Below are 26,971 nucleotides of genomic sequence, written 5' to 3' on the forward strand. Positions count from 1 at the left end.
ACAGTTTGAATGGAATATCCTTTTCCATTCTTTTACTTTCAAACTACTTGTGTCATTTAATCTAGTGTGTCTCTTTTAGACAGCAAAATTTGATCATTATTTTTTAATATATTGTTCCATTCATTCCTTTTGATTTGAATGTTTAGTCATTTATATTTAATATAATTACTGATAATACAGTATTACCTCTGATATTTTGTCATGTTTATGTGTCATATCCTTTCTGTTTATCCATTCCGCCAGTATAATCTTCTTTTGTGTTAAAGAGATATTCTATAGCTGCCATTTAAATTTTTTTTAATCTATTTTTTGAGATGTTTTCTTAGTATTTTCTCTGGGAATTACAATGATCATATTAACTTAAAATAGTCTACTTCAGATTTTTAAGATATTAATTGCAATAGATTATAAAAGTTTGATTCAACATATCTTGATTCACTCCTCATCTTTTACTATCATATAAATTTCATCTTTACACCTCATAAATTGATCAACAAATTTTATAATCATTATTTTATTCAGTTATTTTTAAATAAGAATAGTAACAAAAATATTTATACTTTTTAAAAATATATACCTATGTAGTTACCTTTAGTGATGCTTTTTATTTCTCCGTGTGGATTTAAATTATCATCTAGTGTCATGTCATTAGTCTGAAGGACGTCTTTAAATATTTCTTCTAGTATAGTCCTGCTAGTGATGAATTCTCTCAGTTTTTTTAATCTCAATCTTAATTTCTATTTTGTCTTTAATAGATAGTTTTGCTGGATATAGAATTCTTAGTTGAGAGTCTTTATCTTTCAGTATTTTGAATGTGTTAGTCCAGTTCCTTCAGGTGCACATTTTTTCCAATTAAAAAAGGAAAAAAAAAGTGTTTATCTTGTCAAAGATACTTTTCAAGTGGTAAGTTACTTTTCTTTTGCTGTTTTTCGGCTTTTCTTGTCTTTGACTTCTGACAGTTTGATATTATATGTCTAGGTGTGGATCCCTTTGAGTTTATACTGTATGGAGTTTATGGAGCTTCTTGGATATGAGGATTAATGCTTTTCATCAAATTTGGGAAGTTTGTGTTATTTCATAAAATATTCATTCAGTCCCTTTTTTAATTCTCTTTGAGACCTCCCATTATGTAAATGTTTGTTTGCTTGAGGATGTCCCACAGATTTCTCAGGCTCTTCATTTTTATGCAGTCCTCTTTTCTGTTTGTCAGACTTGATAATATCCATTGACTTCTCCTCAATATAAATGTTTTTTATGTTTGTCTAGTACAAATTTCACATATGCTCAGAAGAGTTTTCTCAATATTCCAAAAATATTTACCCATATTTTCTAATAAAAGAGTTAACTTATATTTTTGCTTTAAATTAAGTGTTTGATTGATCTGGAATTATTGGTATATGGCATAAGGAGAGGAAAAAAGTTTTATATTGTTTCCAAATAATCATGTTTCCATTATAATCTGTCATTGAATCATCCAAACTCCTCTCCCTATTTAATGCACAAAAGAAATTTGAATGTGATAATTAAGCATTTCATATCTACATATGATACATGAAAACAATGAATTTCAGAATTCACTAATTTGGGACTTGATTAAAGCCTCTATTGAATGTGATAGTCAATAATATAAATAATAATATTATTAAATCAATATTACTTGAAAACTTAATGATGCTACATGCTTAATATACATTATATCTAACCCTAGAAACATTTCTCAAATTAGTTACTTCAATTATATTTTTCACTTGATAAAACTGGTATTACAGAAACTGCTATCTTTCCACAAAAAACATTCTCTTTGGGGGGGGGGGTACAGTGACTATATTTCCCAGATTCCCTTGTAGGTAGATGTGGTCATGTGACTGCATGCTACTCTACAGAATGTGAGTGAAATTTTTATGTGCCATTTTCATGTATGGCACAGAAAATTTTCCATGAGAATCCCTCCATGATCTTAACCCTTCCAGCTTATTGAAATCGTGTTATTTATTATGATGCCAAAATCACAATTTAAGATAATAAAGATGCCATTAAACTGGGTGTCTGAATAACTTCTAATAGGTAAGTGGCCCCATATCACTATGCCCTGGAATTGTCCTGGATTACTAAGCAAGAAATATGCTTCTATTTTATTTAGCCATTACATTTTGAGTCTGTTTTGAAACTATAAAGTGGAATGCTGCTGTAAAAAAAAATGTAAAATATGTGGTCTTGTCATAATGATTAGGAAGCAGACAGCAAGGGGAAACAAACTATAGGTTAGAAATCTGGAGACCTATTTTATGCAATGGCAAAATATTTTATAGAATTGCCACCTGAAAAAACAAAAAACATGAAAGTCAGTCAATAGACCTACAGCTCTAAAGAAAATGGCTGGAAAAAAATCAACTATTCATAGGTATAGATACTCCTTATTCCTTTTAGTATGGTATTATAAGATAGAGATGAGCTCAGGGAAACAGTTATTCATTGGTAAAGCAAAAAATAAGCCCATTAATAGGTTGGAGGAAACAACTGTTTCTGAACCCTAAAGAATATAAGATTGGGCTGAAAAAGGCTTTGGACAACAAACTCCCATTAAGACGTCTTAAGACCCATTTAGATCTGTGGTAATATAATACAAAGTGTTTATCTTCCCACTAAACACTTTCTTTTTGTTTGTTTATTTTGGTACGCGGGCCTCTCACAGTTGTGGCCTCTCCTGTTGCGGAGCACAGGCTCCAGACGCGCAGGCTCAGTGGCCATGGCTCACGGGCCCAGTCGCTCCACGGCATGTGGGATCTTCCTGGACCGGGGCACGAACCCGTGTCCCCTGCATCGACAGGTGGAATCTCAACCACTGCACCACCAGGGAAGCCCTAAACACTTTTATTTTAAATGATCTCGTGGTGATTACCATTAAGTAGAGAGCCTGAGAAAATTATGGGGTCAAGAAACAATAAAAATAAAGAAGGCTTAAGAACTATGTGTAAGAGAGAACTTTGGGTGCACTTTCCTGCACCTGGAAATGACTACTAGGAAATAGATCAGTAGCCTATCATGAGTTTAAGGGAAATTATATAGCCAACGAAATGAGAAGGCAGCTCCCCAAATGTCTTTAATTGTCTCAACTGTAAATAAACCTTAGGCTTCCAAGGTTATACAGAGCAGGAAGTAGGAAATAAAAGCTGCACTATACCCTAAGCAAATTAGATTCTCAACACTCACTACAAAAGTGGGCATGGAAATTAATAAGCAAGGAATAATTCCCAAGAGGGCAAAGTTGGAGCCATTGTGAATACTGAGGTTTTTCTTTGAGAGAACATTTAGTGTATAATCAAAGAATTTCCTTCATTGTCAGGGTAGGATTCTTAACAATGCCTCCCTACAAAATAGAATCATTATTTTCTTCTTCCTTGCAATTTCAGGGTTTTCTTATTTTCCACGTTTGTGTTTTAATTTGTTTTGTATAGATATCTTTACCTCAATCTACTGTTGTATATTGAGTTTGAAAGTGTAGATGACTTATCATTTGAGTTCACACGTCTTGAAACCAGAAGTAACTATACCCTGACCTAAGAAGAAGACTATGCATCACATAGAAATTCTGCACATTGAACTGGATATTGTCTTCTGTTTCCCTCAAACTTAGTGGCAGCTATTTGAATGATATATAACCAGTGGAATGTGAGTCACTTATAGACTTTGATCATAAAAATTTTCTTATATGCTTGGTTTCCTTGCTGGCTGCCTGAGATAGAGATGTCAAGAACAACCCTGAAGTCAAGTCTTGAAGATGGAAGAATCACAAAGGATTCCCTATAGACTACATGCAACAGCCCACCTCCACTGACCTCCAATAATACCCTTATCCCTGCATTTGTGGTATGGCCCAAGGCTGTTATGTTTGTGACAATTATATTTCTATGTTGTTGAGTCATTATGTTGTATGTTTATTTGTAAAAGTGGTATAGACTACTTAACTTCAACTTATATAAATAATTCCAAATATAAAACTGTTTCCAAAGGTCATTGCATTTAACTAAATCATATTCTTACAAAATAAATTAAAAAGAAAAATAGGTATTGTATATTTTACTACATATTAACATTAGCATAAATATCTATTATATTGAGAAGTATTATAGGATTTTATATCAATGTCTCAAACTTTTTCATTGTCCTGTGGATTGTACCTGGACATCAATCTAATTCAAATATTTTTTATTTCCCTCGAAATGGTCATTTACTTTACTAAACCTACAAACTCTTTTATTACAGTTTAGACAGTTTTATTTTATATTATGAACTAAATCTTTCAGCATGGGAAAATACTTATGTGGGTTGTTTTTGTTTTTGTTTTTCTTATGTGGGTTTTGTTTTGTTTTGTTTACATTCTGATTCTCCTATTTGAGAAATAACTACTATATTAGATGTCTTCAAATGAATAGATTTTGGCATGTCATCATCTTGGTTATATTTGTTCTCTTTGTAACATCTACTCTGAGCTATTCTACCAGTCTGTTCAATGATGTTTATGACTGTAAAAGATTTCCTATGGCTAATAGCATGGACCTTGATTACCATCATGGATATTTCTCTTTCCATGGCCTTAGGATATGGGGAATCAGTAGTTAAAATTTTAAAACCACAGGAGATGCAAAAAAAAAAAAAAAAAACCACAGGAGAAAGTTCTGAAAGACATACCCAAGTTGACTTATTTTACCGCCCTTCCACTCATCTAAGCATCCTTCTGTTCATAAAGATTTTTTTAAGAGAGAAGATAAATTTTCAAATCAAGAAATCCTACATTTAAATAGGTTTCTAAAATATTCTATTTTCCTGTCATAAGGAGAGATGAAAGCTGCCTTTCAAAAAACAATTCTGCGTATAGGTGAAGAAACTATGTGGTTGTCTTTAAGAAATTTCACCCTGTGAAAAAAATACATGGAGTGATTAAAAAAAAAAGTATAGAAAAGTGAAAACATTAACCCTTTTGTAGTATACATATTTGCTTTCTTAGTGGTCTATTCTTCTTTATTCCCTTCCTTTCCAATCCTTTTCTGCTGTAATTGTGCAGAGTAAAACTGACAAATATTGGCTGAGAATATTGCCAGGTAGATAAATACCCTAATATCTGCCTATTAGGAGGCACAGAATCACAGAGAGAAAATGGCTTTTTAATGGCACAATGCAATATAAACTCTACACACTGGAAGTTAAAACTGATGACTTCTCACTTCTGTGGATAATATCATTGTTTAGGAATTTCTCCTCGAACTAAAGTTACTACCATAAGAAATGTTTTAATGCAATCAAGTAAGCTATATATATATACATTTTAATAATTCATAAAATTCATATTATATTCTTAGCACATAAAATATTAAAATATTTAGCATAATTAATTCTATCAAGTTTCAGCAAAGACCTCTCCTGTGTGCATTAGAAATATGATCTTTGATCACATTCAAAGCATTTTACAACAAAATAAATTTCAGTTACGTGACTATGGCACAAATTAACTTTTTTTGCATTTGATCCATATATTTGTGTTCTTCCTAGATACCTCAATTTTAACAACATATTTACAAAATACTTTAATACTGATTAGGCTGAATTTGTTAAAGGTCAGCTTCCCCCTACCCACATATCTCACAAGATCATTAATGGACCTGGATTTTTTTAAGCTAGATAATGAACTGTACAATGAATGTGTTTCAACTCCTGATTTTTTAAATATAAATCCAACTTTTATTAATTTTGAACAGTTTTTCAAAAGAAATACTTTAAGCTAGAAAATTGGATTTATAAGTTGTTCTTTGAAAATTACATAACTTTAAAAGGAAAATAATGAAGCTAATTGGTGTTATGAACACCTCTTCCCTAAATCCATCAAGAAACACAAAAATTTCCTAGATTATTTTGAAGGTATTGAATCTTCAGTAGAAAATGAATAAGTGGCTGTATTTTTATGTGATATTTAATTTAAATGGAAGACCACATTTCTGATTTAATCCAATCAGCACTTCCATCTGATTGCAACCATTCTAGTAGGAAACTAAATTAAAACAGAAACTAAACTTTTGAAATTAATGTTTCTTGGTCATAACAGTATGAGATCATAGGAAAGAAAGAAAGTTATGATGGGGTAAAGAGGGATAGAATAAGTAAAAAGGAAGAGTAAGAGTAAGGGAAGAATTAAAGGAAGGGTCAAGGTCAATAGGTACTGTGCATATTCTCTGCCCTATATACTGTACTTAGTGCTCTTAAATAAGCAATCTTAATTAATCTTAGCCACCTGAGGCAGGCGGATGTTATTAATCCTGTTTTATAAATGACAGTTCTCGGTCTAACTGTAATAGAATAGAAGCCCCTTTACAATATATCAACAAGATCATAAAGGTTACTGTTTATTACTGTTTACAAGTCAAAGCAATCATGAAAATAGTATAAATAGCATATACATGCATTAAACACTTGGTTTTAACTGAAAACATATTAGGATACATTCATTATTGGGAAAAAAGGGCTTTTATTTTTTGAGCATGGGTCTACTTATTTTAATTTCCTCAAGTTCTGTCTCACAAAGACAACTAAAATGCAACGTCATCATTTTATTTGCTATGCCAGAGTGAGAAGTTGTGAAGCATTCAAAATTCATAATCCTGGGTTTTCATCATTTGTCTCAACTCTTTTCACTTTTCTTGCTCATGTCTAATTCAAAAGCAATTTTTAGAGACACCTTTTTAGACACCTTCCAAAACATTAATTACTTTCATAAAAACAGTATTTTTTGTCTTAGAAATAATGAACAAGTTTAAGTTATGAGGGCTTCTACTGTAATAATAATGATAGCTGTTTATTATTTACTTACCTAATGAGTATTAAGTCCTTAATACATATTATCTCTTTGATTGACACAACCCTAGAGGGTATATTTTATTACACACACTTGAAAGATATAAAGATAGAAGCCATAATATCCTCTCCAGATTGTTATCAACTGTAGTAGAATGGTTAGGAAATTGCTCAAAGACACAAAAGTAGAAAACTGGCAAATAGGATTAAAGTTCATATCAGTTTGAGTCCAAAAGCTCTTTACTACAAGCAAGCAAGGAAAATAGGGTGATTTCCAATACAAAGGGCATCCTCCATGTGATGACCATGAAATATACTTCTCAGATTCCCTAGTGTGGGGAGCATAAGTGATTGCTGGTACCATGTGCTGTGCTCTAAAATCTATTTCCTTATTCAAACCAAGGCCATGCTTTTCAAGGCCTGCTCCCAGCCAATGACTGAACAGGATACTAAACAAATATAAGTCAGTCCTGTTGCTAGGAGATAGAAGTCTCTTCTAATGGGACACTTTGACTCGACAGATTCCTTTTCCAGGTTGGTCCAAACATTCTTAGAAGTACTGCAGTCTACCACTCTCCTTCCTTCCTGCCTTCCCCCTCTCCTTCATAGGGGTCAAACAGCATTGCAGAGTAGTGATTTTCCCAGGCTTCTCCAGTTCCCTCCCTAATTTTCTCTTTTGCACAAATACTTCCTTCTTAGTTTCTGTTTCCTGGAGAATCTAGACTAATAAGTTAGATAACCCTCATATCTGAAAAGCAGGAGAAGGCTGCTGTTAGGGTGGGTGAGCCCGTGTACCCTTGGCACATCCTTCCTCAGGAAGAACACCTCTAATACACTCGTACAATTTAATCCATATAAAGACCAGGGTGCAATAAATGTTTGCTTTCACACTGATTCTCAGTAAGCCTTGAATTACATAGATCCAATGAGTCTATTTATTGACTCTTCTTTTTCTGAATCGCACTGTTAAAAGCTGAATAACATCTGCTGGGCCTATTATATAGGACGGATATGAGGATTAGATAAAATGATAGATGAGATGTTCTTTGAAAGAGTTTAAAACAACCACATAAATATTAGTTCACCTGAATTCCTTTACTACATATAGATACATTTAACACCTCAGTTCTTCATTAAAAAGTAAATAAACATACCTACCAGCAGTAAAAATATCACTGGAGAAATACAGATGTTTTCTTAAGTGGCAAAATAAGTGAAGAAAAGAATGGTGATAAAAGTCCCATACATACAGTTTGGAATTATGCAAATTGCTCTTCAAAGCACAAAATACATCTAGTCTTAGAAATGCATATTGGGAGAAGATGGGGGGAAGGACAGCATGGTGTGGAAGAGTAGGGGTTTTGAAGTCACATATTTTAATTAAAGGGCCTGATTTATTTACCTATTTAGCTATGTGATTTATTTGCACCTCAATTTCCCCATATAAAAATTTGAAATAATAAAATTTACTTTATGGATTTGTTACATTGCCTAAATAACTTATCTAATTTGTTAAAAATGATGCCTACCTTATTGTAGGTATTTAATATTATTTCCAATCCCTTGCTCAGATTAGGGAATAAAGGAAAATAACTGGATCTCAATTATGTACTGAATTATAAAGATGATGATAGCTGGGATTTAATATCCATCTTCTACATATTATATGTGAGATGCTTTATAAATGTTATTTCATTAAATTGAAAAATATGATTCTATGTGACTAGCATTATTAGCTCAATTTTACAGATGAAATATCTGAGTGTCATAAAAGTGAAGTCCAGGGTCAGTCAGCAAGTAAGGGGGAAGGGGAATAAGTTGAAACCTGGTCTATCTGACTTTAAAAGCTCATACTCCTAACGCTAACAATGTATTTTCTACACAAGGCTGAGGTGGGCTTCAGGAAAGATTTGGATGATTGTCCTATTGTGCCATTATTAGAAGAACTGGAAAAAGAGAGTAAAAATGGCACATGCTTTCCTTACAAGAGAGCTCATAAACCACCCTCCACAAAGGAGCAAGGGAGCTTGTCCTCTCTAGGGAAGCAGAATCATCTAAAGGCTTTCCCTTCTGTTCATCAACCACAGTCATCATCTGATCAGCCTTGTGGGAAAATGAAGTATAATGTTAGTCCATGCCTATACCCAAGGCCTTCAAAAGTCCTTTTTCTCTCTCGTTCATAGTGAAAATCATAAAAGAATCAAACTTTCACTCCACCTTTAGAGCTAAAGGAGATAGCCTGGGGGCAACATATTGTGCAATGTTATTCACACCCAGGTATCATCAGTTACAAGTGCAAATGGTTGGCTTAAGAAATTTTCCTAGTTGAAAAGAAGAGAGTTAGAGGCTCTGAGATAACCAGGTAAGTCATCTTAAAGTACCAGAGAAATTCTAACTCAGAAGGAAAAAAAGTCAGAGAAATCCAATTTACAGAAGCTAAAGTCAAGCTTGTTTTGGTATAGTTTTAGTCTTATTTACCCGAAACTGTGTTCACACGTGAAGATCAGAGAGATGGTAAAGTAATTTTCACTGAACCATGAGATTTTCACCAACAAAGCTAGAGTCACTAATAATTGCCTCAAACAGCACAGGCATATTTCGAGGCTGTGGCTTTTGCTGGTATTGTTTTTGCTTACACTGAATTGTAAAAATGTATTAGCTTTGTTTTTATTAACCCTTATTTTTAGACGGAGTGATAAACATGGCAACTTATATACATGTTTTCATACTAATTTATGGCATGGGGTGTTTTCTGGTTTTCTATTTCATATGATGCTTTTAAAAAAATTATGTAAGAATTACTTTTTTTATAATACAGAAAAGAAAATTAAAGGTCAGAAAGGTAAAGGAATTTTGTCAAGAACCGGGGACTGGACTAAGGCCATTTTTTTTTTTTAAGTTGACAATAAAAGCCATAAACTCTCCACTAAACTACACTACATTTCAGATTTAGGATTTCTTTTTTTTTTTTTTTTTTTTTGCCCCCACTGGAAAAATACTACAAAGCAGCAAGGAGTTTGTTTTTTTTTTAAGTTACATGCTTCTGCTTTGTTTATTAGAAAGTCTAGAGCAGTGTTTTTCATACTATAGGTTAAAATCCCTCAGTAGGTCATGAAATCAAGACCATTTTTTTGAGATTGAATGTAAATTGTGTAATAACAAGAAGACTTTTGATCACGAAGTGCCATATAACAAACTACTCTAAAATTTAGTGATTAGGAAAAGTAATCACTAGTGTTTTATTGGTTCTATGAGCCCAGAATTCAGACAGAAAAACCTTGGGGAAGAGTTGTTTCTGCTCCATGTAAGCTGGAATCTTAGCTGGGATGCTTCAAAAGGTTGTTGATTGGAATACCTGGGGACTGGTCAGGTCTCTCTTTCCCTACAAGAGAGCTCATAAACCGCGCTCCACAAAGGAGCAAGGGAGCTTGTCCTCTCTAGGGAAGCAGAATCATCTAAAGCCTTTCCCTTCTGTTCGTCAACCACAGTCATCATCTGATCAGCCTTGTGAGAAAATGAAGTATAATGTTAGTCCATGCCTATACCCAAGGCCTTCAAAGTCCTTTTTCTCTCTTGTTCATAGTGAAAATCATAAAAGAATCAACCTTTCACCAGCAAATTACTTCTCCATACTACCTTTTTATAAGATCATATAAAGCATATAAAATACTATAGATGTTACTAAAAATTTAATTCTGTTTATTACATTTTAAAAGGTGTTAGTAAAGCATTAGTAGGTTGTTTGCAGTGCTCCTACAGTAGTTAAAAACCTCTAAAGCTAAGGGGTCATTTAAAAGTGTTCATTTAATCACCTTTCTTTGGATTAAAAAAATCTTGCCAATTTTATTTTAAATATTTACAGAAAGGGAAATGTTACAAATCTTGGTAATCCATTTTAATATCAGATGATTGTATTAGAAATGTATTTCTGTGTCGAATTTTATTTATTTCCTTTCCATAGTTTGTATTTTAACTCTAAACTTAGAAGGAAGAAAATATTCATCAATCTCTTAGTACTCTTTCACATATAATATTAATAAATTATTATTAGTGAGAAATAAATTTGACAAAAAGATGTTATGAACCACCTAAGAGGTTTTTAGTGTTTAGAATGAGGAAAAAATGAGTAAATAAATATGTACACAACAAACAGATGTAAAATATGATCATGTTCTCCTAAAGTGTACACTTTGGTGATGAAGAACAACTAAGTCAACAATTAACCTGATAAATGATATGGCTGAGGTATAGTAAAGTTTCATCGAGATCACAAAGGGGGTTTTATAAAATTTGGAAAGCTGAGTGAGGAAGTCATTGTAAGTTGATACCTGGATTAAGTTTTAAAGAATATTTAGGAATTTTCTGAATAAATAAGTGAATTAGCATTCTAGGGAGATGAAAAATTATGTAAGGAGAAAGGTATGAATTACTATATGAAATGTTTAAAATGTACAAATAGTTTGAAATAAGAGTGCCTATACTGTGAATGTAGGTACCCTTAGCTCTAATCCCAACACAAATAGAATCTATACGGATTTAAGTAGAACTAGTATGAACTATATTGAGTTAATTAGAGTTAGATCACTGATGTCAGAGTGAGTATTGTTTAACAAATGTCAGTATCTGAAATCAGTATCTTATGACATGCAGCAAGCAACTTTAATGTTCCCTAGAAACACATTTTTTTCAAATTTCTTCAAAGCTTATTTATATGGCATATTTTTTACTCCAAAAATTAACTATAATAATTTCTATTAGAGAAATTTTGAGCATTATTATAACATGCAAGAGAACTAATAAAATGCTATGTAAATCTGATGTACAGACACCTAATATGATTCATAACAATGTCTAACATTCACAAGTACAATATCCAAAAAGAGGCAATTTAATTAGTTCGTTAATTAAATTTGAGCACCTTTTCCTGTGTTCATATCAGGAAACTGCCATTATCTCCAAACAGGTAAATAACTCGGAAAGTCTTAACATTGTCATAATGAAGTTCCTTTGTCACTTTTGTTTTCCCACCTAATCTTCATCTAGTTTATCACCAGTATTTTTTGGCCCTCTAAAATGACATTAAATTTAAATAACGTGATAATCAAAAGCAAAAAACTCTGAGATAAGTGTCTATGATATCAGAAACAAATTATACAGAGTATCTCTTCTTTCTTCCACTTTAAGGCAAGGATGTGCATCACTGGTGTTAAATGCAGGAGTGCTGGAGGCAGGCTGCTTGGGTTTGGATTCCTTCTCTGTTTCTTATTAGCTATGTGACCTTGGGATAATTACTTAATATCTGTTAAATGGAAATAATAACTCACAAGGTGGTTGTAAGTATTAATTAGTTAATGTATGTTAAGTACTTAGAAATGTGCTTGGTTCAAAAAAGTTTAGCTATTTGTTATCAGTAGAACACGGGTTGTATTGAGATATGCAGATGGGAAACAAAAGATTTGGGTGCTGTTATCATATTGCATGGGAACTCCTTTGTCAACCTCTGGTAAAGTTTTCTTCAAAGTCAGGTTCAGTTCAGAACATGGCTATTTCCCATAGAGCAGAAGCTTCACAAGCCATTTGTGGTCAATAGGTAAATATTCTTTGGTATACCTGGTATGATATACCAGGTATGATATACCAGGGCCCTAAGGTGGCATGGTCACTGAGGGAACAGGTCTTAGAACTGGTAACCTAACAAATATTGGGAAAGGGTGCTGATTTTTAAAAATAACGTTTATTAAATTAGCTTCAGTATAGTCATTTACCTCTAATAAGTGCCTCTGGAAATCAGGACATCTCCTTCGCATCAGGTTAAATTCATAATCCAATGTTTATCATCCCCTTTGGACAGTAACAATGACAAACTTTTCATCAGGTTTTTCATGCTACTTTTGGCCAGTGTGCTAAGCCTGTTAAGGTTTCACTATTGCTTTACACACATAGAGGTGCCCTGTGTGGCATTTTTCAACTTATCCCTATAATTGAAATATATAATAGCTTAAAAAAGAGAAGAGTGCAGAAGTGCCCTTTATGGCAGTGAAATGTGGCCTTGACCATCACATGTTGCCTGTCTCCAAAAAGCTGCCCTTTGTTTTACAAGCTTATGTAAGGGGACTATCCAATGCTTTCTGAATTACAGACAATATTTCACAAGATTGTGACACCTTTTCTAGCCTCTGCATAAGTCTGCAAAGCAATAAAAATTTTAGAAATAGTAACTTGTTTTAAAAAAAGCAAATAAAAAGTTTGAGAGCCCAATGAAGAGTAGAGTGAGCCATATCCTCTTTTTTCATATTTACATTCAGAATTTTAATGGCACTTGACTCTGAAATCATTCCAGTAAAGCGGAAAATTAATATTTTAATATATCTACCACTCCAGCAAATGGAAATAAGTAAAGTAGAATAAGTAGTAGAGAAGAAAATGTTTTAGTATTAACTATATTTATGAATATTTATCACCCCTACTCATCAGATAACTGCTTTTCTGTGTGCCCATTCACTTATATATACAGTAAATCATTGCAGAACAAACACTAGCAATTGTTTTACATTTTATGGAAAGGAGTATGACAATTTATTTCTAATATTCTTTTGATTAGATTTTGTCATGATTTTTACTGAGTGAATCCAAAAAAGTGAAGCATAGCTAATAAAAAACATTATACAATAGGTTTTTCATGGAATGACACCATTCTTATCAGTTCTTCTTCATCTAGATGGGGGATGGCAGAGAAACAGGAGGAAATAAAAGCATAAAATGGCTTTGCTGTCTGTGATACTATCTGGAAATCTGTTTTGCTTCAGGGTCAAGAGTTGTAAAAAATTTGACCCATATTGTTCTGTTTTGTTCATTATGTGTATTCATTTATTTTTGGAAGGAGCAGACTGACCAAGTGATTCATTAAAACAAAACACAATGAAAAAGCAAATACAAATTATTACTGTTAAATGAATCTTTATAATATAAAAAAGGAAATAGAATTTTTAGTCTGTGTGCATAATTAGTTATGGCATCAACAAAAGAGCTGCCCACACATGGGATAAGCATACATCCATAGTATCAATGGCCAGTCTTATTGCTATTGACCTTAATGCTTCTGCTTCTGAATATTATAAATGAAGGCCTCAATGGCACAAGTTTTTGACAGGCACCATTTAGTTACTTCTTCTTCCTTGGCAACAATTTTACCCCTAAGAGGGTTGCCATAATTAAAATATAAAAATGATCAAGCCTTATCTCTAGGAGGACAACTGAATAATTAATGAATAAAAACATAGTAGACTGGGTTAAGTGCATTAGAGAAACATGATTTTATTCTTTACTTAGCTAATCTCACCTGCGGTAAAACGTGTATATGTTAAATAATTCATATATTGTACCTAGAGCTATTTCTAACACAAAGTAAACATTAGCTTATTATGTTAGTTATATCATCATTACTGTTTTTATGTAGTTTCATAGACTATTTCATTTGAGCTAAATATCTTTCAAAAATCTCTTAAAAATGGCTACCACCGCTCCTACAAATAAATACATATACACAAACATACATATACATTCACACATATATCCATATATATGGGCATATACACATATATCATATATAGTTAAAGCAAAAATAGCTGTAAAGTCCATCTTTAAAACTAAAAGGTATAAAATTTTCTACATTTGAGAACAATGCCAGCACTTAAATTTTTTGTTAAAAATGGAGAAATGCCTTATTCACTATGAATGCAGGAAAATTGGGCCAAGAGACTGCTCTAGATAGCAAACTAATTTGTCAACATACTCAAATATGAGAATAACTTTTTACCAAATTTTTTCTTTATAAAAGGCAGAATTGCCTTTTTATGTTCTTAAAATATTTGTTATTTAAAGGCCACTCTCTAAATTACTGAACAGCAATGTTTTGTTTGGGAAAGGTAGAACAGCCAGAAATGACCTCAATTAATGCTAGTTTTGAATCTCATAGAATACAGTAAAAAAAAAAAGGAAAATAAATGTAGAGGTTTAATAGCTATTTATAGAGAAATTAATTCACAGTTGTAAGTGTGAGATGCCTTTAAAAAGAAGGCCTTTTAGATGTCAGTTTAGAAATGGATAGAGGATGCATGCATGAGCGATTTTGAAAGATCACAATTATACAGGAAGGAAGGAAGGAAGGAAGGAAGGAAGGAAAAGAGGGAGGGAGAGAGAGAAATTGTCCTCACGCTATGTGAATGATATCCTGACTTGGGATACAATTCCCATTGGACCAAAAGTATTATATTTCAAATAACTTAGAAATAAAGTTGAAATCAGAAGTTTGATGACTCAATATATGCTTCTAGAGGTAATGAAGACTGATACTGAAAGTGCATGTGATGGTTTGAAAAAATTATAAGTGTATTGTGAGATTGAAAAAAGTTACTTTTCTAAGTTAATTTAATATTTTATACATATAATTTTAAATGCTTATATTATTAAGTTAAATATTATAAGTATATATTTAAATTGCTAAATGCATTTATTTAATATATATTTCTATAATCTTACTAGATAAAATTTAGTTCTGGCTGGTTAGTCACAATTAGAAAATCAGGTTATCTTATATATGAGCACATAAAATACTTTAAAGCATATGTAATTAAACTTGACATGAATGAAAATATTTAATAGGAATATCCTGAAAATCTCCTGATACTTCTGTCATAGGCAAATGTTTGGTTTTCAAAAGATGTTCCCTCCTTAGTGCTTTCACTATTTGGATTGATAAACTTGTCATGATTTGTAAGATGAAAGTAGAACATAAATTTTATTCAATTCCAAATCTTCTACAAAAATACTGAATGTATAACACTTCAAACATAAAGGAATAATTGTAGGGGAAGGAAATGAGAGTGAGAAATGGATCAAATGTGAATCCCTGCCCCCCTTTTTTTGCTATGTTACCATTCATACTAAATTGTATACATGATAATCACTAATTTCCAGGGCATATACATGGGTGGCAGATCACAAATAAACCGCATAAAAGCATTTTATGACCATGATGTTCCCATAAGCTTATGAAATACTACTGGGGTTTACTACAGAATCTGAAAGTTTTCAGATTTAATCATTCTTCTCCTTGGTAGCCAGTAAAATAGAATCTCAAAAAGGACTATTAGAATGTGACCATTTTTTCCCTGGTCTAGGCTGTTGGAGAAGATCACACAGTGGAAAGAGCATGGGTTTTCTACACAGAGTCCTGAATTAGAATCTTGTCTCTGTCAATTGTCAATGTAACACTGGGCAAGTTAACTCCACTTATAAAATAATCCAGTAACACCAACCACACATAGTCATGGTAGGAACTTCAGTTAATCAGCAAGTATTTATGAAATACCTAATATGTGTCACCTACTGTGCTAGGTACAAGGGGAAACTAGCTATGAGAAAAAAAAAAGGGAGAGGTGGGGAGAAGAGATAAGAAAACAGATGCAGTACTCAAGAGTTTGTAGTCTATTAGTAAGGACAAAGTTTAAACAATTGATAGCATTAAATGTGATCATGTAAAAACACTTATTGGAGAAATGTCTCCAGTTTTAAGGGAATTCTTTAGAGAACAGTCTTAGATTGGGTTCACCAAAAGGAGACACTAAGACAAGGACTTCAGTGCATGTAGTTTATTTGGGACATGATACCAGGAGGTTCATGTGAAGAAGTAGGAAATTGAGATAGCAAAGCAAGAAAAGCCAATGAAAGATGTGCATAAATGAGTTACTGCCATAAATAACTGCAGCTCAGTTCCACTGAGGACCCTCTGAGAAACCATTCGAATTCTGAAATAGAATCACTACACAAGACATTCGGACAATAGAAAAGCTAAAGAATTTTGTCCATTTTCTACCACTCTCTATTGGGTGACAGTTTTTCCTGGGGGTACAAATTTTCCTCTACTTCCAGGTAATACCTGGCTTGTGGCTGGGCAACTTCCTTAATATCCTTTGGTAGAAGAGAAATGATGGTGCCTGAAATGAGAATTTTTCAAAATGCAGGAAACTGTCTATCAGAGCCTTAGGGAATTCAGGTGGGCAAAGGGTTATAGGGTGGAATTTCAATAGCATCTGCTTTAAAATACTGTTGAGATATTTTATCCATCAAAATTGAGTGTTTCAGGGAATTCCCTGGTGGTCCAGTGGTTAGGACTCAGCACTTTCACTGCCTAGGGCCAGGGTTCGATCCCTGGTTGGGGAACTAAGATTCCACAAGCTGAGTGGTAAGGTCAAAAAAAAAAATTTGAGTGTTTCACACTTTTGCTTCAACAGCTTTAGTCATCAAACATACATCAATTTTTGTATAGTTAACTTTGATTCTACATCTAACTGAAACAAAATTCCTAAGTGCTTGAGGGGCAAATTCCAGCTCAGTTCACCACAGTAGAGTTTAGGAACAATATGAACTATTTAATTTCTCATTCAGGAAGCTCTTGCTCAACCCTATAATAGCTCCATCAATTCTACAAGAACAAGATGCTCAACCAGCTTCCTTTCAGCTGCCATTGTCCATTTGGTTCCATAGAGCTCTGCTATTACCCACTCCCATCCTCTTGCAAAATGACTACATAGAGCAATAGCTTTAATGTCTTCCTTATTGTCTCCAATGACAAGCACGGAGATTCTTTTTTTTTTTTTTAATTTATTTTTTAATTTTGGCTGTGTTGGGTCTTCGTTTCTGTGCAAGGGCTTTCTCTACTTGTGGCAAACGGAGGCCACTCTTCATCGCGGTGGGCGGGCCTTTCACTATCGCGTCCTCTCTTGTTGTGGAGCACAGGTTCCAGATGCGCAGGCTCAGTAGTTGTTGCTCAGGGGCCTAGTTGCTCCGCGGCATGTGGGATCTTCCCAGACCAGGGCTCGAGCCCGTGTCCCCTGCATTGGCAGGCAGATTCTCAACCACTGCGCCACCAGAGTAACCCATCTTTGTATTTTTAAGGTACTTCTAATCCCTCAGTGAAACATGGGAAGTATAGCAAAAATACCCACCCAATAGCCAACATTTACAGAGACCTTCATTTTAACCGTGTGAAAAAAAAAAAAGGGATTTGGAGTCTGACATATGTTTAAAATTATTTCTTCTCCTTTCTCTTAGGATACTGACTTGTCCTTTGAAGCCCTAGTAAAATTAGTACAAACCCAGTAAAATATCATTGGTAAAACAGGGATGTTATTAATTATCTCATAGCAATATTGTGAGGAATAATGAAATAACATATGTAAGAAGCTTAGTACAATGATAAATACATAATATGCATTCAATAATGGAGACTATTATTGTTAGTAGCAAACATTTTCAAACGAGTCATTATGTTTACATGCCACAAACCATAAAGATGATATTGACAAATCTTCCTGAAAATTATACATCAAGTAGATGATAAAACCATTATAATATCCATCAAAGACGACTATAATGACTTTTCAAATTTCTTTGTTGCTGCAAACTACATTTCTTTGGTTTATTATGTGTTAACTCCATGGGGTTGGGAAAAGGAAAATAATTTCATGTACTATATAACAGGAAATTTAAATCAAAAAGAGAGTCCATATCTAAATTCCAACAATGGTAGGTATGCTAAACTTATGTCAACAGATGTGTATCTTAAATCCACCTACAGGAAGTAACATTTACCACACAACTACTACCATTACTTATTAACACTTTGTACTAATATACTGTCACCAATATTTTATATCATTACTTCACACTTTTAAATATGTATTTTATGTTACCACTTTGAATTTTGAATCCTTAAAGAATATTTCTGAAAGTGACTAGGAGCAGAAAAGAAACAATAAGAAATAATATCTATTTAAGTCCCTCTACAAATCTACTTAATTGTTTGAGTCCATCTCTCCACCCTCACCTTCAAAGTATGTAGAGCTCTCTGATTCCTCTTCAAATACATGTGCACTAATTTTCCTTTTGAGATAAACCAGGAGTAACATATTTTTTGTTATCAACCATAAATCATAATGATTTATTAATTATTAATATTTCCCACTTAGGCAGGATTTCTAAAAATATTATAAATTTATTTACTTCTCATCTATATTCACACCCAAAGAGGAAACATTAAAAATAGCAATTTGTATCTTAAAAACCAGTCAAATTCTTCACATTGATTCATGAATACTGAATATTAGGAATCATTGCCTTATTTCTTTTCAAGATATTAGATTTATTTATAGGAACTTAGTTAAGATGCTTTATGCTTCCAAATATATTTTGGAGGTTTTTTTAATTGCCCACCATTTTATAAAGGTCATCATTCACTAGTGCAGTTGTTCCAAAAGATTGATACCTTACTTATAATGGGCATTTTTCTTGTATGGAATCTTGCAGGCTACACATCAGACCTGTATAACTAGGAAGAGGAAAATGATTGATGATTAATGAAAATACTACCTACAGGCTGACAGCACCACAAAGTAAGGATTTACACTAAATTGAAGTGAAAAATGTCTTACCTCTAAGAAAGGATAGCCAGTAGCTGACCTCAAATAGCAAAGAGAAAAAGAGCTATCAGTTATTTGGAAATAAAAGCATAGATTCATGCTATTCTTTCATTTATATATTAAGAACCTATTATCTAAAAATATTACATTATATTTTGTGGAGATTTAATGACAAATAAGAAAAAAGTCCTATCTCCATGAACTTGTTTTGTGGGATAAATCACAAACATATACATACTCCACCATAGATTTTATGTAAAAAGTAGAAAGTCCCCATCTTTATTTAACATATAGTTTAACAAAATTTATCACTTACTCATTTATAGAATATAAAAAAATCAAAAACATTTGAATTTCTCATCAAGTTTTATTTTTCCTATCAGATAATCAACGTGTATAAAAATCAGTGGATGAGGTAAGACTGTCTCTGCTCGTGTTACTTGGTTCTTTTAAAAGTCTACAAAATTTATCATATTTTCACCTCTCATATGTTTTATTATGCCTATTTTCTAGAGCAGTATGCATCTTACAATGGATAGAAGAACTCTCCTGCTATCTTTTTATGTCTATTTCCTACTTCAAATCTATCTATTTATCTTGTACATGATACCTGGTAGTAATGTTATTTAACGCATAATTATGCTATATGCTACTTTTCATCATTAATGAAAATTTTCATTATAAAATGACCTGATTATTTTTAAAGTATAGTTTGTTGTGTGTTCTAACTTTTAAGTCTTAGTGTCAAGGATATAGTGTTGAACAAAATGACAAAAAATCTACCTTCAAGTAATGCAAATACTACAGGAAGAAACTAATTATAATCAAAATATAATTAATATCTAATTATTGGTACATGCTTTATAATAGAAAATGTTAAGCAAGAAACATAAAATTCATATATAATATATGATATACTGTCAGGTATATAATGTGATCACATTTTGAACAAGAAATATGGCAAAACGAGGGGATTTGAAAGTGACTAGACTGGGTGTGTGGGACTATTTTACATAGAGTTGTCAGTCAGAGAAGGAGGAAAGAAGGTAACATTTGAAAAAAAAAAACAGAATAAAATGACAAAACGAGCCATGTAAATGTTTAGGGCAAAAATGTTCCAGACCAAGTGACCAGCAGGTTCAAAGGATCTAGGTTAGGCATATACTTATCATATTGAAGGAACAATAAAAAGAGAGTTAAAACACAGTAAGTCAGAGGCTCACAGCAGGGTCAGATAATGTAGGGCCTTGTCACCTATGGAAAATACTTAGGATTTTGTTCATTAAATATAATGAGAAGCTTCTAGACAGTTTTGGGCATAGAAATAATATAAAACCACTTATGTTTGAGAAGATTCGTTGTCTATTGTGGCAGGGAAAAGAGTGTATGCAGGGAAAACATTGAGGAGGCTATTGCTATATTTCAGGCTATGTGACGGTGGCTTGGCCTTTTCTAAGTTTTGTTTTATTTTTAGATAAAGGAAGCTCTGAGTGTGTAAGATTTAGGACACATATTTATTTTTCTAATGCCTAGAAAAGCACAGGCCATAAAGTAGTCACTCAAAAAATGCCTCATGTGTAAAGAAAATAGTGATAACTTGACCAAAGTTTTAGTATGAGATAGAAAGAAACCTAAAGACGAAAATGTTCTTCAAATATTTGTATTTTATTATAAATTTTGCAATATAACAATATCTAACCAATACAATAGATGAACTTTCAATGTAACTTGTACCGGAGGGTAAATGTTTCTCAATAAACCACACCACGCAGATCATGAAAGTTCTAATAAGTGAAGATCTTTCTTCTGATACACTTTAATATATTACTCAATATTAAGAGTAATAACCAAAATTAGAAACATTATTGATGTAGAATGATTAAAATGTACCATATTTTAATCAGTATCTTTTCATAGGTGTCTTATTTTAACATATGTTACAAGAAGTCCCAAAGAAAGAAGATGAATTCTAATAGTATCTCCAACTGGGTGACCTTTGACAAACTTTTGAGTTTTTTCTTATTTGTAGATTGGGACCAACATTCTGTTTCTACTATCTAATGTAGAAGGTTAATATGAGAAATCAATATGATGTAATATCTGAAAACAATTTTATAGCTTCAATTTACTACAAATTTATAAACTATTATTACTCTAACCAATTTTCTAAGGTCAGTTAACATGGCACATGTGATGGTGACTTTATTTCCCTTGTACCTCCTCTTACTGCATTATTGCCCTACTTATCAGACCATCAAATCTATCTGGCTTTTTATATGTTTTGTTTTAAATCCTACTCACTTTTTTATTATAACCAGTGACTCCCAAACTTGACAACATGTCAGCATCATATGAAGAGCTCATTAAAACTTAGATTGCTGAGTCCCACCCCTAGAGTTCCTGAATCAGTAGTTCTGGATAAGATCTGAGAATTTTCATTTGTAACAAATTCACAGATAGTGCTGCTGCTACTGTTCTGGGGACCACACTTTGAGAACTACTGCTTACGGAGATAATGAGCATTTAATAGAGTTAAAGAAAAATGCTTATTTTAATTTTTTTGTATTAAACTGTACTTCTGTCAATCAATCTGTACACAGAATTTCTTTGGAACGATATATAACCAACAATTAACAACCACTTCAAATGGAAAAAAGTCAAAGTAATTACAAACAAATTTGAACATTTTGATGACTGAAATGCTCCTATATGGGAACTCTCCTGAATGAGCTAAAAGATATGAATCTAAATTCCAAGTGACAGAGGCAAATCCATCTCTTACTAGAGTTGAAAGTTGAAATTACATATATGTTATTCATTATATTAAAAACACTGAGGTGTAAAATTATAAGTGCAGTGTCAAGTACTATGTATTATTTCTTTATTCAGAAAAGTCAAAATCTTTTGAGTGTAACTATATTTTTAATAACTTTCTTTACAGTATTAGTTATGACTGAAGAATAAGTTAATCAATATTTTTTAAAGCAGTTGAAGAATCTGTTGGAATTATAAGAAATATTCTTCCAAAATTCTTTTGGAAAAGTTTTGCAGTCACCAGAAAGACAAAAGAACCTAGGTAGAAACATGTAGACAATTCTTTATGATCCATACTCTCAGTTTTAGAAAATCAAATCACCTAATGGAATACAAGTTAAAGTTCAAGAACCTGGTTCTATTTCTAAAACATCTTTATAAATGGTGTATGCTTTCACCTCTCTATTTTTGGTGTATTTTATTGCTACAAGTGAGTATTAACAACTGTGTTCTCGTTAGTACAGAAGCATGATACTGTCTTTCCTAGGCTTTAAATGAGTTTTCACATATGTACATGTGGAGGAAACAAAGCTGTTCTTAACACCTACCCCCAAGCCACACCCACATATGAAGAAAAAGAAATATATATATATATATATAAACAGAAATGAGAGAGATGATATATGAAGTAAAGACCAATGATACTTATTTTCTTTGGCACATAAATATCTTTATAGAGCTTTTGCCTCAGTAAATATGTGTGCTGCGTTCCAAAGAAAACTTAGACACTTTTTACCCCCAAATAGATAATAAATTCACTTAATTTTTGATCAAGATACAATTAATTTGACAATATTTGTAGTCTGAGGCCTTAAAAAATGAATAGGGAAAATACAAAGTAGGAGAGCAAGATATGGAAAATTCCATTTTTTTTCAAGAAAATGTAAATTCTGTTTCTAAAGAGGAAAGAATTAAGCTAAATACTGATATGAAAAGAACTACTCCTATGTTTGGTTGTCTATGTTTAGCTGTTACCTTGAATCTGGGTCAGAAGACATACTAATACTCGACACAATTTTGAATAGAATGCTGTTACTCCTTTTAAGACAAGTGTCTCTGTCCCCTCTTGTGACATTAATGTAACTGGATACTAGGATTTTTGAGTGCACATAAAACCATTGGATTATCAGAACACTCACGTTGTTTCTTTCAGCTAACTTGCTAGAAGAAATACTGAGGAAAAAAGTATCCTATGTTATGAAGGACCTCTTAATATTATTCTCCTCTAGAAATTCTGCATAATATGAAAACCAGCTTGCATATGCTAGAGTCTTTCCTTTAGTGGTGATTTGCTTCAGTGGAGTTATGTTAACTTGGGCCTCCTCTGAGAGTCTTTCCCTCAACTGCCAACATTAAGTGTTTCCATTCTGGGCAACTCAGTACCATTGGTTCAGGTTCAGTTTGTGGTCACAGGTGATATGTACAACACTCAGGTGCCAGAAGATGGGGAAGGTTCTAGTGAAGCCTGAACAACTGTAATTCAGTAAAGACCAGAATGACTAATCTGTACTACTAACTCAGAATTAGTTTTCCATAGGCGACAAATCAAATTTCAGTAGAGACTTCAGAGCATTAGTATCTGCTTCCAAATGCCTTACAGAATTGTATTTTTAAATTTATTTATAAAGATGTGCTCACCTACAATGAAAACAAGTTTTAGAGTTCAAGTTTAATATTCCCTTAATAATCCCTTTATTTTTCAACCCCTATTGTTTAAATGAACCAATCAAGCACTGTACATTCATTAAAACAGCATGTTTCTAGATAGTACACTGAGAATGTATATGCAAAAAAAAGATATGGAAAGAAAATATGCCAATAGTTCAGCCTCTCCTATCCAGAAAGTAATAGGTCCAATTGCTTTATAAATTGCTATAGAAAGTATCAATATAATGTATAATATCAAATGCTTATCCTAGCATCTAAAAATCTATACACATTTCCATTGGAAAACAGAAACTTTATTGAGCCAGGGCTCCCTTGGGAAATTCTGAGCTTGCACATCAAGGCTCTTGGCCATGAGCCATGGTCTGTCCCTCTTCCCTCCGAGAAAGAACTGGATTCATAAATTGTCAGTAGTGTTCCTGTTTGCAATCACAATACTGTTTTATTCCAAAAAGATAATTTTTATAAGTTACAGCAATGGAGAACATGAAAGTACAGAGTATACTAGAAAATTCATATCTCTTTCCCTCTGCCTTGAAATATTATGTATACTCACTACTTCATAATAATTCTATTAGATACTAGGTGGTGAGTTTCTCATGACCCCAGATGACCAAAAATATTGTGATTTGATACCATTCCTATTTCAGTTGCTCAACTTTAAGCAAGAATAGTCAGAACACCTTACTTCTGCAGAGAAAGTTGGAATAATGGCTTTTATCAAGAAGAAAAAAGATAAATGTTGGCAAGCGTGTGGAGAAAAGGGGACACTTGTACACTGTCGGTCGGAATGTAAATTGGTGCAGTCACCATGGAAATCAGTATGGAGGTTTCTCAAAAAATTAAAAATAGAACTACCAAATGATCCATCAATTCCACTTCTGGGTACATATCTGAAGAAATAAAATCACTGTCTCAAAGAGGTATCTGCACTCATGTTCATTGCAACATTATTTATAATAGCCAAGACCTGGAAACAACCTAAGTGACCACTGATAAATGGATAAAAAAAAAACTGTGATATATTATGCACATACACAATAGCCCTTAAAAAAGAGATCCTGCCATTTGCAACAACATGAATGGACCTGGAAGGTATTATGCTAAGTGAAATAAGTTAGGCAGAAAAAGACAAATACTGCATGATCTCACTTATATGTGGAATCTAAAAATAATGAACTCATAAAAATGGAATAAGTAGGTGGTTTCCAGAGGTAGGAAGTGAGGAATGGGAAAAATGAGTGAAGGTGGTCAAAGGGTACAAACTTCCAGTTATAAGATGAATAAATTCTGAAGATGTAATGCACAGCAAGGTGACTATTGTTAACAATACTGTATTATTTATTTGAAAGTTGTTAAGAGTGTAGATTTGAAAAGTTCTGACCGCATACATACACAAAATTGTAACTATATGAGATGATGGATTTGTTAACTAACCCTACGGTGGTAATCATTTCACAATATATACATATGTTGAATCATTATGTTGTACACCCTAAATTTACATGATATCAATTATATCTCAATAAAATTATATCTCAATATCTCAGTTATATCTCAATTATAACTCAATAAAATAATTATATCTCAATAAAGCTGGAAAAAATGAATTTACAGACTTGTTTTAAATCACCACAGTAGTCCCATCTAACTTGGAGGCTAAATTACCCAGAACATCTTTTGAAATATGACTGTAATGTAATAACCTAAACATAGTATGTCATAATTTTCAAGTAACTTAGATTTTAATATCATTTTTCTTATAATACTTAAATGCCAAAGAGACAATTCACATGTCTATCTTTTCATTGCCACTAATTATATAATGCTCTAAGTTACTTTTCACTAGAGTGTTATCTATATAGGCTATATGGAACAGCTAGTTAAGATAATACCCCCAGAGTGCTTAGGGTCAGAATTAGGTACAGACTTCAACTACTTTTTATTATGATTATAGCTAACACTTATATTTGCTAGACTTTTTTCCAAGCACTTTAAACTATGTCACTGTACTGTCCCAACAATCCTGTGACACATTCTTATCATGATCATGTTACAAATAAGGAAACTGAGGCCCAGAGAATGTAAATAACTGCCCCATGGTCACACATTTAATAAGTGGAGGAACTGAGATTCAACACAAGCAGCTGGCTCTAGGGGCCATAACTGTTGCCTCCCAGTTAGAAAGATCAGCTCTTTTATCAGCTGGATGAAATTTAGCCCTCAACCACAAAGTAACATGAAAAGATTAAATGTATTCCTATGAAAATAAGAACCAATAGCTTAGAATTGGAGATTTTTAGGTTATTTCCAAGTGTCATGGAGATTTGCCCACTTTGTTCAGTTGTAGTTATTTACCTTGTACTGTAGGCAGATGACAGGCCACTCTGTCAATCACTCAATGTATATATGTATGTATGTATTTATTATCTATCTATGTATCAATGATTCATCTATGTATCAATCAATTGATCTATGAGTCTATCTATTTATGATTCATTGATCTATTTACTTTATCTGTCTGTCCATGATCATCTATCATCTATCCATTTGTGTATTCAGCCATCTATACAGGTTGACCTCCTTGAGAAGCAGATTCTGAGACGGAGATTAGTTGGTAGGATGTTTATCAGGAAGTGTTCTCAGGATATACAACTATAGGAGATGTGAAGAAGTAGGACTGAGCAGAAGAAGTGGACTATGAGGCAGTCATGGCAAAAGTACCAACTTACTCCACAGGGAACTCTAAGGCTGGGATGGTACTGCAGAGTTGTACTGAGTTGGAGCAAGTGAACCTATTCTTCAGCTAAGGGCAATTCCAGCAATAGTCTGAGAGCCCTCTGTTGTCGATTGGTCATGGTCCTAGCATGTGGTGGTATAGGACCTTCAGTGCTGAAAGAGGGAGACACAGATACACACACAGTGTGTGTATTTTTAAATGACATACATATACTTCTTTAATTTGTATATTAAATATTTATAAAGTTATTCTTTGCTTACTTTTAAAAATAAAAAATGAGTGAAGATGTTTAAATATGTTTGCCTACATTTCAAATTACTTCTTGTGCACTTCTATTTTGGAATTAATTCTCCAGATAAAGATGACTATTTTCACACAGTTTATTGTTCATTTATTTACTTATGCTACTCTTTGATATAAAGATATTTCG

This window comes from Tursiops truncatus, chromosome 1 (assembly GCF_011762595.2).
Source record: "Tursiops truncatus isolate mTurTru1 chromosome 1, mTurTru1.mat.Y, whole genome shotgun sequence".
NCBI classification, from domain to species: Eukaryota; Metazoa; Chordata; class Mammalia; order Artiodactyla; family Delphinidae; genus Tursiops; species Tursiops truncatus.